At 42.5% G+C, this 13,505-nt stretch overlaps 1 protein-coding gene across 1 annotated transcript in view; it reads left to right on the forward strand.

Moving 5' to 3' along the window:
• The window catches only part of THSD7A (thrombospondin type 1 domain containing 7A), a 1,346,262-nt gene that overhangs the window by 562,131 nt on the left and 770,626 nt on the right, over positions 1–13,505 (forward strand). The window lies entirely within an intron of this gene.

Here is a 13,505-nt window from a genome sequence, read left to right on the forward strand (position 1 = left end):
TGGTATTTGGCAACACCAAACTCCTTCCGCACCCACTACCCTGGACATCCGCCATGGGCAACTCACCGACCCCCTCCAACTCAGTGAAAAATCTTGGATGCACCCTTGACTCCGACCTAACACTTTCGCGCCAAGTCAACAACGTCTCATAATCCTGCCACTACCACCTTAGAATCCTTAGGCGCATCTTTCCATATCTCTCCTTTCCCAACAGACTCTCTGCAGTCTGTTGGGAAGCAAACCCCCTATACCTCGGAGTCCACGCGTACCAACTGAATAAACTCCAAAGGGCACAAAACGCTGCAGCCAAATTGATACTTGCGCTCGGCCCAAGAGATCGGCCCAAGAGACCACATCTTCCCAGCCCTTAAGACGCTGCACTGGTTTCCAGTAGCACAAAGAGTGACTTTCAAAACCTTGTGCATCTCCCATCGAGCTCTGCACAAAGCCGGACCTCAATATCTTCAAGACAAGCTATAACCCTACCACCCCCCACGCACCCTAAAATCAAGCTCAGCCAGCCTCCTAGTCATACCGAAGACAAACTCAAGCAGGTTAGGCGGATCATCATTCTCAGCCTTGGCTCCCACGCTATGGAACTCACTCCCACCCAACATCCGCCTAACTGAGGATTTAACGTCTTTCTGCAAACTGCTGAAAACCTGGCTCTTCCCCTAAAACCAACCCGTACCAAACAGAACAACAGCAACTCAATTGACTCCAATCCATCAAACCACCTGATACGAGAAACCGACAGCTAATAACCCCTAATATAAACTGGACGGACAAACAGAATTAAACTAATAAAGTAGATCAAAGCAGTGAAATGGCTAATAAGAGTAAATCACACGGAAACAGTAAAGAGGTCTAAACTACAGAAATGGACAGAAAGCATGCGGAATGAACGACGTGAATGGCGTGGATGAACTAGTTAGAATGGATAAAACAGATGGAACAAATGAATGCGCCGAGTTGAAGAATGCATGAGTGGAAGAACAAATACCTATATAGATCGAATGAGTATGGTAATCGAGTGAATATGTAGATCGGATGAGTGTATGGAATGGATTAACATGTCGAGTGGATGAGTGTGTAGAGCAGCTGGATGTGTAGAACAGACGAGTGTGTAGCACGCATGAGTGCGCAAATACAGAGAAGCGTGCAGAACGCAAGAGTACGTAAAACAGAGGAATGTCCAGAACGGACGAGTGTAAACCAGATAAATGTCTTGAACAGATGAGTATGTGGAGCGGATGAGTATGCAGAGCACATGAATGTGGATATCGGGTGAATATCGAAGTGCGGAGTGTGTATAGATCGCTGGAACAGATGTACAGACCTGTCGAATGTGCAGAGCAGATGAGTGGATAGAGCGGATAAGTGGATAGAGCGGATGAGTGGATAGAGCGGTTGAGTGGATAGAGTGGATGAGTGGATAGAGCGGATGAGTGGATATAGCGGATGAGTGGATAGAGCGGATGCGTGGATAGAGCGGATGAGTGGAGAAAACCGATACAACGTATGAGTCGATAGAACGGATGAGTGGATAGAACTGATGAGGGTCTAGAGTGGATAGAAGGGATGAGTGGATAGAACGGACGAGTGGATAGAGCGGATGAGTGGATAGAGCGGATGAGTTGATAGAGCGGATGAGTGGATAGAGCGGATGAGTGGATAGAGCGGATAAGTGGATAGAGCGGATGAGTGGATAGATCGGATGAGTGGATAGAGCGGATGAGTGGATAGAGCGGATAGAGTGGATGAGTGGATAGAGCGGATGAGTGGATAGAGCAGATGAGTGGATAGAGCGGATGAGTCGATAGTGCGGATGAGTCGATGAGTGAATAGTACGGATGAGTGGTTGAATGGATAGAGGGGATGAGAAGATAGAGCAGATAGAACAGATGAATGGATGAGTGGATGAAAGGATAGAATGGATGAGTGATGAATGAATAGAGCAGATAGAACAGTTGAGTGGGTGAGTAGATGAGTGGATAGAGCGAATGAGTGGATAGAGCGTACAGAGAGGATGAGTAGATATGGCGGATGAGTGGATAAAGTGTTCAGAAAGGATGAGTGGATAGAGCGGATGAGTGATAGAGCGGATGAGTGGATAATGGGGATGAGTGGACAGTGTGGATGAGTGGATAGTATGGATGAGTGGATGAATGGATAGAGCGGATGAGTGGATGAGTAGATAGAGTGGATAGAACAGATGAGTGGATGAGTGGATGAATGGGTGAGTGGATGAAAGGATAAAACGCATGAGTGCATGAGTGGGTGAGTGGATGAGTGGATATAATGGATGAGTGGATGAGTGGATAGAACGGATGAGTGATGAGTGAATAGAGTGGATAGAACAGATGAGTGGACGAGTGGATAGAGCGGATGAGTGGATAGAGCGGATGAGGGGATAGAACGGATGAGTTGATAAAGTGTACAGAAAGGATGAGTAGATAGTGCGGATGAGTAGATAGAGCGGACGAGTAGATAGAGCGGATGAGTAGATAGAGCCGATGAGTGGATCGAGCGGATGACTAGATAGAGTGGATAGAACAGATGTGTGCATAGAGGGGATGAGTGGATAGAGCGGATGAGTGGATAGAGCGGAGGAGTGGATAAGTGTATGGATGAGTGGATGAGCGGACGAGTGGATAGAGCGGACGAGTGGATAGAGAGGATGAGTAGACTGAGCGGACGAGTAGATAGAGCAGATGAGTAGATAGAGCGGATGAGCAGACAGAGCGGACAAATGGATAGATTGGATAGAACGGATGTGTGCATAGAGCGGATGAGTGGATGAGTAGATGAGTGGACGAGTGGGTAGAGCGGACGAGTGGATAGAGCGGATGAGTAGATAGAGCAGACGAGTAGATAGAACGGATGAGTAGATAGAGCGGATGAGTAGATAGAGCGGATGAGTATATAGAGCGGATGCGTAAATAGAGCGGATGAGTAGATAGAGCGGATGACTGGATGGAGTGGATAGAACAGATGTGTGCATAGAGCGGATGAGTAGATGAGTGGATAGAGCAGATGAATGGATAGAGCGGATGAGTTGATGAGTGGATAGAGCAGAGGAGTGGACAAGTGTATGGACGAGTGGATAGAGCGGACGAGTGGATAGAGCAGACGAGTGGATAGAGCGAATAGAGAGGATGCGTAAATCGAGTGGACGAGTAGATAGAGCGGATGAATGGATAGAGTGGATAGAACGGATGTGTGGATAGAGCGGATGAGTGGATAGAGCGGATGAGTGGATAGAGCGGAGGAGTAGATAGAGCGGATGATTGGATAGAGCGATGAGTTGATCAGTGGTTAGAGCAGATGAGTGCACATAGCGGAGGAGTGGATAAATGTATAGAACGGATGAACGTATAGAACAGAGGAGTGAAGAGATGAATATATAGAACTTGATATTGCTGCTGATTGCGTGAAAACGCGATTGCTTAAAGATGATGAGTGCAGGGAGCACATGAGTGCATATAGGGGATGAGTGCGTAGAGGGGATGAGTGCATATAGGGGATGAGTGCGTAGAGGGGATGAGGCCATAGAGGGGGCGAGTGCGTAGAGGGGGCGAGACGGTAGAAGGGGTGTGTGGGTAGAGGGGATGTGTGGGCAGACCGGGTGTGTGGGTAGAGGGGGTGAGTGAGTAGAGGGGGAGAGTGCCTAGAGGGAGTGAGTGTGTAGACATTTGAAAGTGCATATATCCCATCATATCTCACCACCATGCTTACTCTCTCCTTTACATCACCACTCAACTAGAACACAGAGATACTATGACACCATTCGGTATAACTGTTCTCATACCAACATCTGCCGCTCACTCCACATGACTCTAAGTAAACACTGCTGGTTACACACCCCCCAGCCAGGCGTTCTCCTCAGGCCTAACGTACCCACATCCAGTCTGGATAAATCCTGCCAGAACGAACACATACTCCTGATCTCTCGACCACCACACCTACCGCTAAAAAAGCTATCACATGGATCCTGCACGAGCTGCACACATACCCGGGGCTCACACGCACCTTTGACTCTCTCTACCCTCTCTACTGATCTGAACTTCGGTTCCCAAGGGCGTTCAACCTACCAGCGCCTTCAGACCATACCAATGGTATATAAGGCGCTATATAAATGCAAAATAACAATAACAATAACAATGTATAAAATTGAACTATATGAACGATAAGTAATGCAAATAATAATAAATAATAATGCAAGAAATGTGAACTGTCAGCCTCCTGCTCTGCTTCTTCTACTTCTACCTTCCAACTCCTGTTCCAGCTTCTTTCTGCTACTTCTTTTTTTGCAGCCTTTTTTGCCCCTCAGGAGGGTTAATTGACTTTCAGGTGCAGACCCTCAGTCTTAATTGCCTGAACTTGCCACAGGCTATTAGGCTTGTCTGCCTGTTCTCTACCTCTGCATACCTCTTTAGCCCTCTTTTTCTTCACAGTCCCTGAGGCATCCTCAGACACGTAGTTCTTCTTAGGGAAATTAAATGTTCTTATTACCTTACTACTTTTCATAGTACTTTCACTTTTCCTGATATTATTGGAAGAGGAATTACAGGGATTAACCTTTTCAGAGAAAGATGGAAAAGAAAAGACCACATTTCCATCATCCCTTTTAGTATACCATTGGCATTGGGGAGGATATATATTTTTAGGGAGGCAAAAGACGTGTTTTTCAAAAATGGTACTTTGTTGGGTTACACCCTGGGAATTTTTCTTTTAAAATTTAGCAGGAGGTTGATATATTTTAAATTGACAATAAGCCAATTCCTCCTTTAATCCAGTGGCAAGATTATCTTTCTGCAAGGAGAAATAATGCTTTTCACCCTGTGAAATAACCCAACCACGCTGGGCCTTGTCTCCACTCGGGTTATCCCCCGCAGTACACCACTCCCAGGATTGGGATCAGGAAGCATCTGCCATCTCATGGGCACCTGGGAAGAGACTTTAGGCAGGGTTTTAGTGGGGGATCCACAGGATTGTCCACACTTCTTTCACAAGAAGATGATGTTACCATTTACACACTTGCCTGGACTCACAGATATTCTACTTTTGTTCCACGTGCGACCATCCTGCAACACCAATACATCATCCATCACCTTATTCACCACCAAGGGACCAACAAACATACTCTCTCCCTTCATCACGCTGAATGGTCGGTGTAGACAGACACATTTCTCAATATGTTCCTCCCAGCACATACCAGAACTGTCAGCTATTTGTACGCCATGCAACAGGGTCCTATTGTACTCTTCAACAATACCATTTGTGGAGGGATGGAACAGCAAAGTCTTATGATGTTCAACTCCAATGTTTTGAAGAAATGTTCTCATTATCATTGAAGTGAATTGAACACCGTTGTCTGTCAGAATCTTGCCTGAGAAACTTTCCCTTTGAAATATCCCATCCAGAAAATGCAAAACTGTATTGGAGTCTGCTTCCTGTGCACATTTGACCTCCACCATTTTGAGTAAAGTCCCATTTGTACGAAAACATATTTCTTGATAGCCCCTCTCTACCATATGGGTCCTAAAATATCCAGTGCAATATACTCCCATGGCAATTTTGGAAAACCAAATGGTTTCAGAGGCTCAATATGTGTTTTCAAAATCTTATCCGAAGATGCACAAGAACTGCAGTCTTTAACTAAATCCTCCACTTCAGCATCTAATCCCAGTCACCAATTATCGCCTATCAGTTGGCCGCTAGACTTCAAGATCCCTAGGTGACCTCAATGAGCCAACTCTAAACAACTTTTTCCACACTCCCATGGGCGGCACTATGCAAAATATGACAATCTTCTTCACTTAAATCATTCCTGACTCTGTGGAAAGCTCCTAATCCAGCACCACTTGACCACTATGACCAATTGTTGCAGATAAATTTCCTTACTCTGATCAGTTACTTGTCTTCACTTTCTATCTTCTCCAACACATCCTGTGCAATGGTGTCCTCACACACCAACAAAGCATGCTGAATTGGTCTGTCACCATCCTGCTCACTACAAGAAGACAGATTTCTGGATAGGAAATCAGAAACAACATTGCACTCCCTGGAACAAATTCACCCACAAAATTGTGTCCTTGCTGGGCTGTAAACCAATTAACTATGCATCGCTGCACCCAATCCAGTCCTTTCGAGCTGAGAACTGATACCAAGAGCTTGTGATCCGTTAAGTGAATTTTCATCTTCATAACACATTATTACATTTTTATGGCCTACGTGACTGACAGTACCTCCTTTTCTGTAACTGAGTACCTTAGTTCAGCGCCCATAAGAAATCCCTCTGCATAAGAACATATATAAACCTGTACCACTAGCATCAGTCATGACTAACGTGTCCTTAGTATCAAAAGAGGCAAAAACTTCACCATGTGCGATGGAATGTTTGCTGTTCATAAACTCTTTGTCACATTCTGGCGACCACTGAAATTTCAAATCTTTTTTGCTCAGCATACTGATGTTCCTGAACTTGTCAGCAAGGATTTTTACAAATGTGGCATAATATTCTAAAACACCCAAGAAAGAGAACTCTTCCTGTTTATCTTTTGGCAGAGCAATTTGTACTATAGAGTCAACCCAACTTTCTGTGGGTGCTACCCTTTCACCAGACAATGTATGGCCCAGATAGTCCATTTCAGAAGTCTGAAGCAAAACTTCGTTTTTGCATTGTTAATCCTGCCAAACAATCTGTTGAATCTGTGCAAACCAGTATTCAAATTAGCATCATGATCTGCCATTGAAGTACCCAGCACTCCTCCAATATCCTCCAAAACGTCAGTCAAAAACCTCTGAAAGAATGTTGAATCTGAAAGAGGCCCAAATGGCATTCTTTTAAGAAGGTTCACTCGTGGGTAATGAAGGTAGTGAGATCTTTGGAATAAGGATGTAACCTGTTTTAATGGTACGCTGAAGCAAGGTCCAATGTGGAAAATACCTTAACACAAGCTGTGAGACTGATTAATTCTCCAATGTTGTGTAATGACAAATGGTCAACCATAACATTCCTGTTGAGTGCTCTCAGATCTAAACCACCCAAAAAACGTATTGGCTCATCCGAGCATATACAACGCTCGTGAGTGATCTGAAATAGCTCAGAAGGTAATGAAAAAGCTAGTTGCATCCTGTCGCATGTCTAGAGGCCAGATGTATCTTGTTTATCCCTTGCTTATTTTGCTCTCAGATCTAAACACAAGCGGGCACTGCCATTTGGCTTCCACACCACAACCACCAGGGAGTATCACTCTGAAGCATCTAATGGGTCCATTATGTCCTGAGAAACCAACCTTTTGCTCTCTTTTGCAACTTCCTCTCTTAAGGCAAGAGGTATGCCTCTCATTTTGGCTACCACTGGAATAGTTCCTTTTCTTAAATTAATTTTATGGCATATACCCTCAAGACAACGAGAGACTCTCTGAAAACAACAGGCTATGCCTCCTCCGGCAGCAAATGTTCCAATGAGTAAATGACAGCTATGCTGCCCAGAGTTTTTGGGTTGATTATAATTCCCATTTCGCTTTGCTGATACCATCTCATTAATCATCCTCCCTTATCCAAAACATATACCTTGGCTTTAGTAAATGTATGTTGACACTCAAGAATTGCTGCAAAACAACCAACTATAACAATATTGGTCCCACCATATGGCTTCATGCTCACATTACTAAACTTGTTTTGCCAGGATTCCATATTAATGATAGTAGAATCTGAGTCAGAGTTTATAAGCATTCTAACTCCTACACCATTGACAAGGACTCCTGGATATGGTTGTTTTTCCACACATATTATTGGTCCCACTTCACATACCAACCAACTCACACCACATGCTTCACTATCAGAGCCAGTCTCTTGACCATATTCACACTCAGATTTGTCATAAATCTTCTTAACTACTTGACAATATGTGTTATCATGAAGTGCCCTTTCCTCCAGTACTTGCTGCACAGAGCGTTGTGCCCGGGACACTATGGATTGCTGGCACAACAATTCCTGTTTTGTTGTATACCCTTCTGTGGTCTACATGTGGTCTACATGTTCCTCTTGTTCATATTTTTTTGTGGTACTGTTTGTCTGCAGCCATATATTTATTTTTCACTCTTGACTTTTTGTGAATTCAGAATGTTCACAGACTCTTTATTTTTTTCACAGTCCAGTTCCTTCACACACACAACTATGAGTTCAAGTCATTTTGCAATCCTCAGCCCTTCATCTAAACTATGTTACCGCTTGCCCATATCTCTTCCCTTATCTTGGTCTCCTTCACTTTTAACTTGAACTGGTCTCAAAGATGCTCATTGTCTGATTTACCAAAATTGCTGAAGTGGTAGCATTTTAATGTTTTTCTTATCCTCTTCTCATAATGTTTGTCAATTTCATTTAACAATAACTTCATAAGGACTTGGTGTTTCTACGCCCTCACCACCCCCTTGAGTTGAAGCAGAGGGGTCAGGAAGGCTTTTTAATATGCGTCTCCCTTCTAAGCCTAAACACTAAATAAGATGTTCCCTGCGACTGTGATGTAATGTTGGAATTTGTACCTCCAACTGTTCCAAGGTACAACAGGTTCCCAGGCATGGGAAGAAAGTGTGGGGGCAGATTACTCATGTTACAAAATGTGCTCCCAACACAATCCACATAGAAACTCAGACATGCTAAATGGCTTATCAATCAGTAGTTTCCAACGTGTGTGACCAGCTGGGTGAAATATGTTGCTTAAATGCGGCTGAAAATGAAATTATTACTCCGTCAGAGCAGTAAGAAAGATTTGAATGCAGCATACAGTTAGCAGATTACAAATAAATCAGTTTTTGAGTAAACAAAACCCATGAGTAACTAGTGTAATCTGAAATGGCAAAACCAATTGAAGAGTAGAGTGTGCGTCAGTGTGTGCTCTGTAGTGCCCGATACGCTGATCGGATGAGATTGGAGGTCCTTTCCTCTATTCCGGACTGTTAAAATGGGATAGGCGGAGACAGCAGAGAAGCTGTGAATGCCCAATCTCTGGTGTCCCTATGTGGCAGCACAATGCGTACAGGACCAGAAAGCTCACCAGCTCACCAGCACAACCATAGTATGACGCCACACAGTGTAATGGAAGGGAAGGCAGTGCCCGACCTCCGGTGTGTGTGCCGGGCAGTGTGATACACCCAGGACCAGTTTGGCTGTGTTGCAGAAGTATCAGTGACTCGCCAGAGTTGCAAAGTGGCAGAAAGAGGAAACTCAAGTAGGGTTGAAGAGCGGCAACGTTGACACAAGTGCAATCCAAAAGGGAGCTGAGAAACTCCCAAAACGGTAATACTTTGAGCAGGAAGGCCTCTCAAAAGGGTTCAGATGGTCATCGCCAAATCTGTTATAAAGGAACCACACAAACTCCAATTAAGTTGTAACTGACAAGTATTTATTATATACTTATGGAGGCCCCTCTGTCCATCCTGTCAACTGACCAACAACATACTGTCATACTGACTTGATAAACAGTAACATAGCAACAGAGTCAACAAGTGACCATTTGAAATACATACAAAGGTAAACATATGTGCAAAACAGATTCAACACATAATACGGTGCTTGATGAACCATTTTCCAAGAAAATAACTTCCAAAATGAATGCTACAGATTATGCGGCATAGTACTGCATCTGTAGAAGATTTGTGTTTCTGAGGTATGTCCTCATGGTCAAGGAACTGTATGATTGTTCTTAAAAGTCTATCTTGCATTAAATAAACAAATACACAATTTCGATGGGATACTCATGGTCCTATATTGTAGGTTTGAAATGAAGTTCAACACCAAAATACATGCCATACCTTACTGGTAACATGTACAATTTAGGATTGTGTTCTTATTGTCTTGCAATCAAGTTTTTTACATTACAAAAATAATTGTTGAGAGTAAGGTTTTTTCTTCACATGTGGGTTTTCAGTAATATAATTAAACCGGTGAAAGAGGCACCATGACCCAGATATGTAAATAACATTAAGACAATTTGAATATTCATGACAACAGATGTTTTCGCCTGTGCCAGGATCCGTCAAGGAAGGCACAATTTAGCTGCAGGACCATTCTTGTTTCAAGGGCCAGAGACTGACTACATTTCATTTTGCTTTGTTCAATTTCCATGTGCTCTAGCCCAGTGATTAAAGTAAGCATTATCTTGACTGCAGGGTTATCATCTGTTTTCCAAGGTTTGGTTTTATTTATTTTTTAAGAGCTGAACATTTTGAAACGTCCTGTTTTTATTGCAGATATGTTCCCATTAATTTTACAAGTCAAAGTGTTTGTTTCTAAGAAAACAGCATTCAGGCTAAGAAAAGAGGAGACATGTAGGCATACACTGGATGCAATTGATATGCATTTTTTTTTCTGTAAGTGTGATCAACCAACTAGAATCAAAGCGAAGCTGCTAGGCTTTCATTTGGGAGGTCTGTTGTTGATACGTTTATTACACAATGTTCAGCTATGGAGGTTAAGATACACCTGATAACCTGACAGAAATAAATTGATTAATGATCTTGTTTATTCTTAGTCGTCCAGTATATCATGCCTCTATCATCCTGTTGAATATACTCACTTTCCCTTCTTTGGACTCCTGGTCTGTCTCTGCCCCTCCCCACATGATTCATTTAGGTCCAGATGTGTTGAATTATATACCCCCCCAAACTGTTGAATATGCTTCCAAGTGTTCCCAGCGCGTCCGCTCCCGAAAAAGGATAAAAAATAAGGTAAGTGGGTTGGGAGGGCGGGAATGGGAGTCTCCACACGGCTGTAGGCTTTCCTCGTCCCCCGCCGGGGACGCAGGAACAAGAAGGTAAGTGGCGGAGGAGGGAGAAAGGAGGGAGGGAGGGAGGGAGGGGATTTAGAAAAAAAAAATTCCTTACCCGAGTCCCCGGCAGGGGGCGAAGGCAGCCTCCCAGCCGCGGGGATGGCCCCGCTTCGAGCCTCCTCATTGGCTGAGGGGCTGCCACGCCCCCCGTCAGGAACAAAGGCCGTGGAATCCCGATGAAGGGATTCCCGGCCGGGTAGGGACCTGGCGAGAGCCAATCAGAATGGCTCTTGCCTTCTGATTGTCTCTCGCCGGGTTACTAATGGTGAATCAAGTAGAAGTGAAGTTGTTCAAGTGGAAGCAGCAGCACTGAGACGTCATCCTGACAAATATACCATAGTGAATTCTAAAACTGTAACTAAGGAAATACTAACTGTTAACTGAGAGCTATGTGTCACTGACAGTTGTGGATATTGCATTTCTTTTCAAACTGTGGCAAATCTTCTTGATGGGATGACAAAGCATTGTGTCTGGGATTACCATTGCTGCTATTTTCTGGAAGTGGAAAGTGAATATTTTAGCAAAGAGAAGAGACCAAGGAGAAGATATTTGCTATCAATGGGACTCTGGTTAGCAACCTTTTACTTTGAAAAATCAAGAACTGGTTTAAGACATTTCTTTATTTGGTTGAACATTAGCAGAATTGACATTGAATCCTGGGGAAGTGAAATTACCCAGCGCATTAGGAGGTTATTCTGAAACTGTGAATGTTGTCAATTTCATGCTGTATTGGCAAAACTGTTCTTTGCATATTTGTTGATTAGTGTGGGGGCGAGTTATCCTGTGTTAGTGTTTTTCGTGTGAGAATAAAAAGGCATGTTTTGATAAATCATCAAATAGTTGTCTGCTTCGCAATACTGACCACCCTCAAACTTCCTATTGAAAAGTTATTTGTGAATCAGGCCCTTAGTTTCTTCAATAGTACCAACAAGCCTTTCTGAGTTCCTGCTCATGTTCTATTATTTCACTTCCTAAAAATACAACAGAAACTGCAGCAGTGTACATTAGATGTAACCAGAGCTGGAAGCAGAAATAGTTGTCCATTATTTGATCAAACGGGATACTCCCTATTGATGACAAGGTCAGAATGATACCTTAATGCTAAACAAACCAGTAATTAATACAGACAAAACAAAACAAAACAAAAATCGGCAGTCATTCTTCTCTAAAGAAAACATGCTGTTTTTGCAGGCTTTATCAAAGAAAATGTTACTCTAATGTTTGCTGCCATGGGCAAGTGAACATGGTGAACTGTGTAATTGTCATGTCAAAGTTCTTTAGAAATATGAGAATGAAAACATACCTTACAATGTTTACATTCTTATTAATGATTGCACAATACCCTTTGAAAGGACAACCTACTATTTGATTGCTATTACAGGAAAACATGGTTTAAATTGAGTACACATTATCACTATCATGCTGCATTTTGAACTGAAAGTGAACTGAAAATCAACCCAGATGTCTCTTTTCGTACAGAAGCCAGCTCTCCTGGGAAAAGGAATGTTCAGACCTATTACACATCTCTTTTGATAACTATTATTGGCCCATCTTCTTCACCTTGGATAATGGACCCTGTTTGTAATCTTTAACTATAACATTTAATGTGAGCTTTGCATTGGAGAATTAGACTAAAACCTGGTCATATTGGCATAGTGTTCTAAGCGATTCTGAAAGGCCCTGACCTTAGATTGATGGTGCTTTACCAATCTCTACATGCACCTTCAATGATGAAGATGGAGAGGGGTCCTCTGACCCTTAATCTTGTAGACCATTAGGGCCTAAAAAAACGTAATCTGTTCTATTAAGTTGCTTACCAAAATTATCTTTTGTTTAAAAGATTTCTTTCTTAAATCATATGTTGTTCATTGATAAAGGGGCAAGCCACACACAAATGAAATGCAACATAGACATCTGCAGCATAACGCCAATTACAAATACATTCTTAGTTAGGACCTCTGAACCCTTTATCCAAGTAAGGAGCTGGATATAGATTTGGAAGAAGTAAATACAAATCATATGCATATAAATATGATACATTAACATGTATGGTGTATTCAAAATTCACCTATGTTACCAGCTTTATTATGTATGCAGTGACTGATACATACATGACATTTCCAGATTTAGAATATTCTTTCAAATCTAAACAGGTTATTCCGAACAAAATTGCAAGTCGATGTAGACAATTGTTTGAGAAGTGAATATTGAGTTAGATATTCGTTTTACTACAATGGAGTGGGTTATTTTGTAGCTGATACAACCCCTCATAGCACATCAAAACTCAATGGCATGGAAGAGGCAAAGAGGAGGGCCCTGGTTTGTGTGTGCTTCCCCCACAAATTGCATTAACCAATACACAATTAAAGAGCACTCAATATTCAGTATAGTATGTTCTTTCCACCCGGGAGCCTGTGCAAAGAACTATGCCCACAAAGTATTCATGGCAGAAATTAGTTTCACCATATCCTTACTTTTCAAAAGAATGATAGACATTGGTATGCCATAAGACACAACATGCTGCACAGGCTAGATTCATGTGGCAAGGCAGTGTTGAAAAGAATATATTTGAGACTGGATGAATCTGGAATGATCATGACATGTGCACTTTGCATGTTTGTTTTAAAAAATAATTATTTTTTAATTTAATTTGTAATACATTATTTTT

This window comes from Ambystoma mexicanum, chromosome 2q, assembly GCF_040938575.1.
Source record: "Ambystoma mexicanum isolate Mex_15411 chromosome 2q, UKY_AmexF1_1, whole genome shotgun sequence".
Lineage (NCBI taxonomy): Eukaryota > Metazoa > Chordata > Amphibia > Caudata > Ambystomatidae > Ambystoma > Ambystoma mexicanum.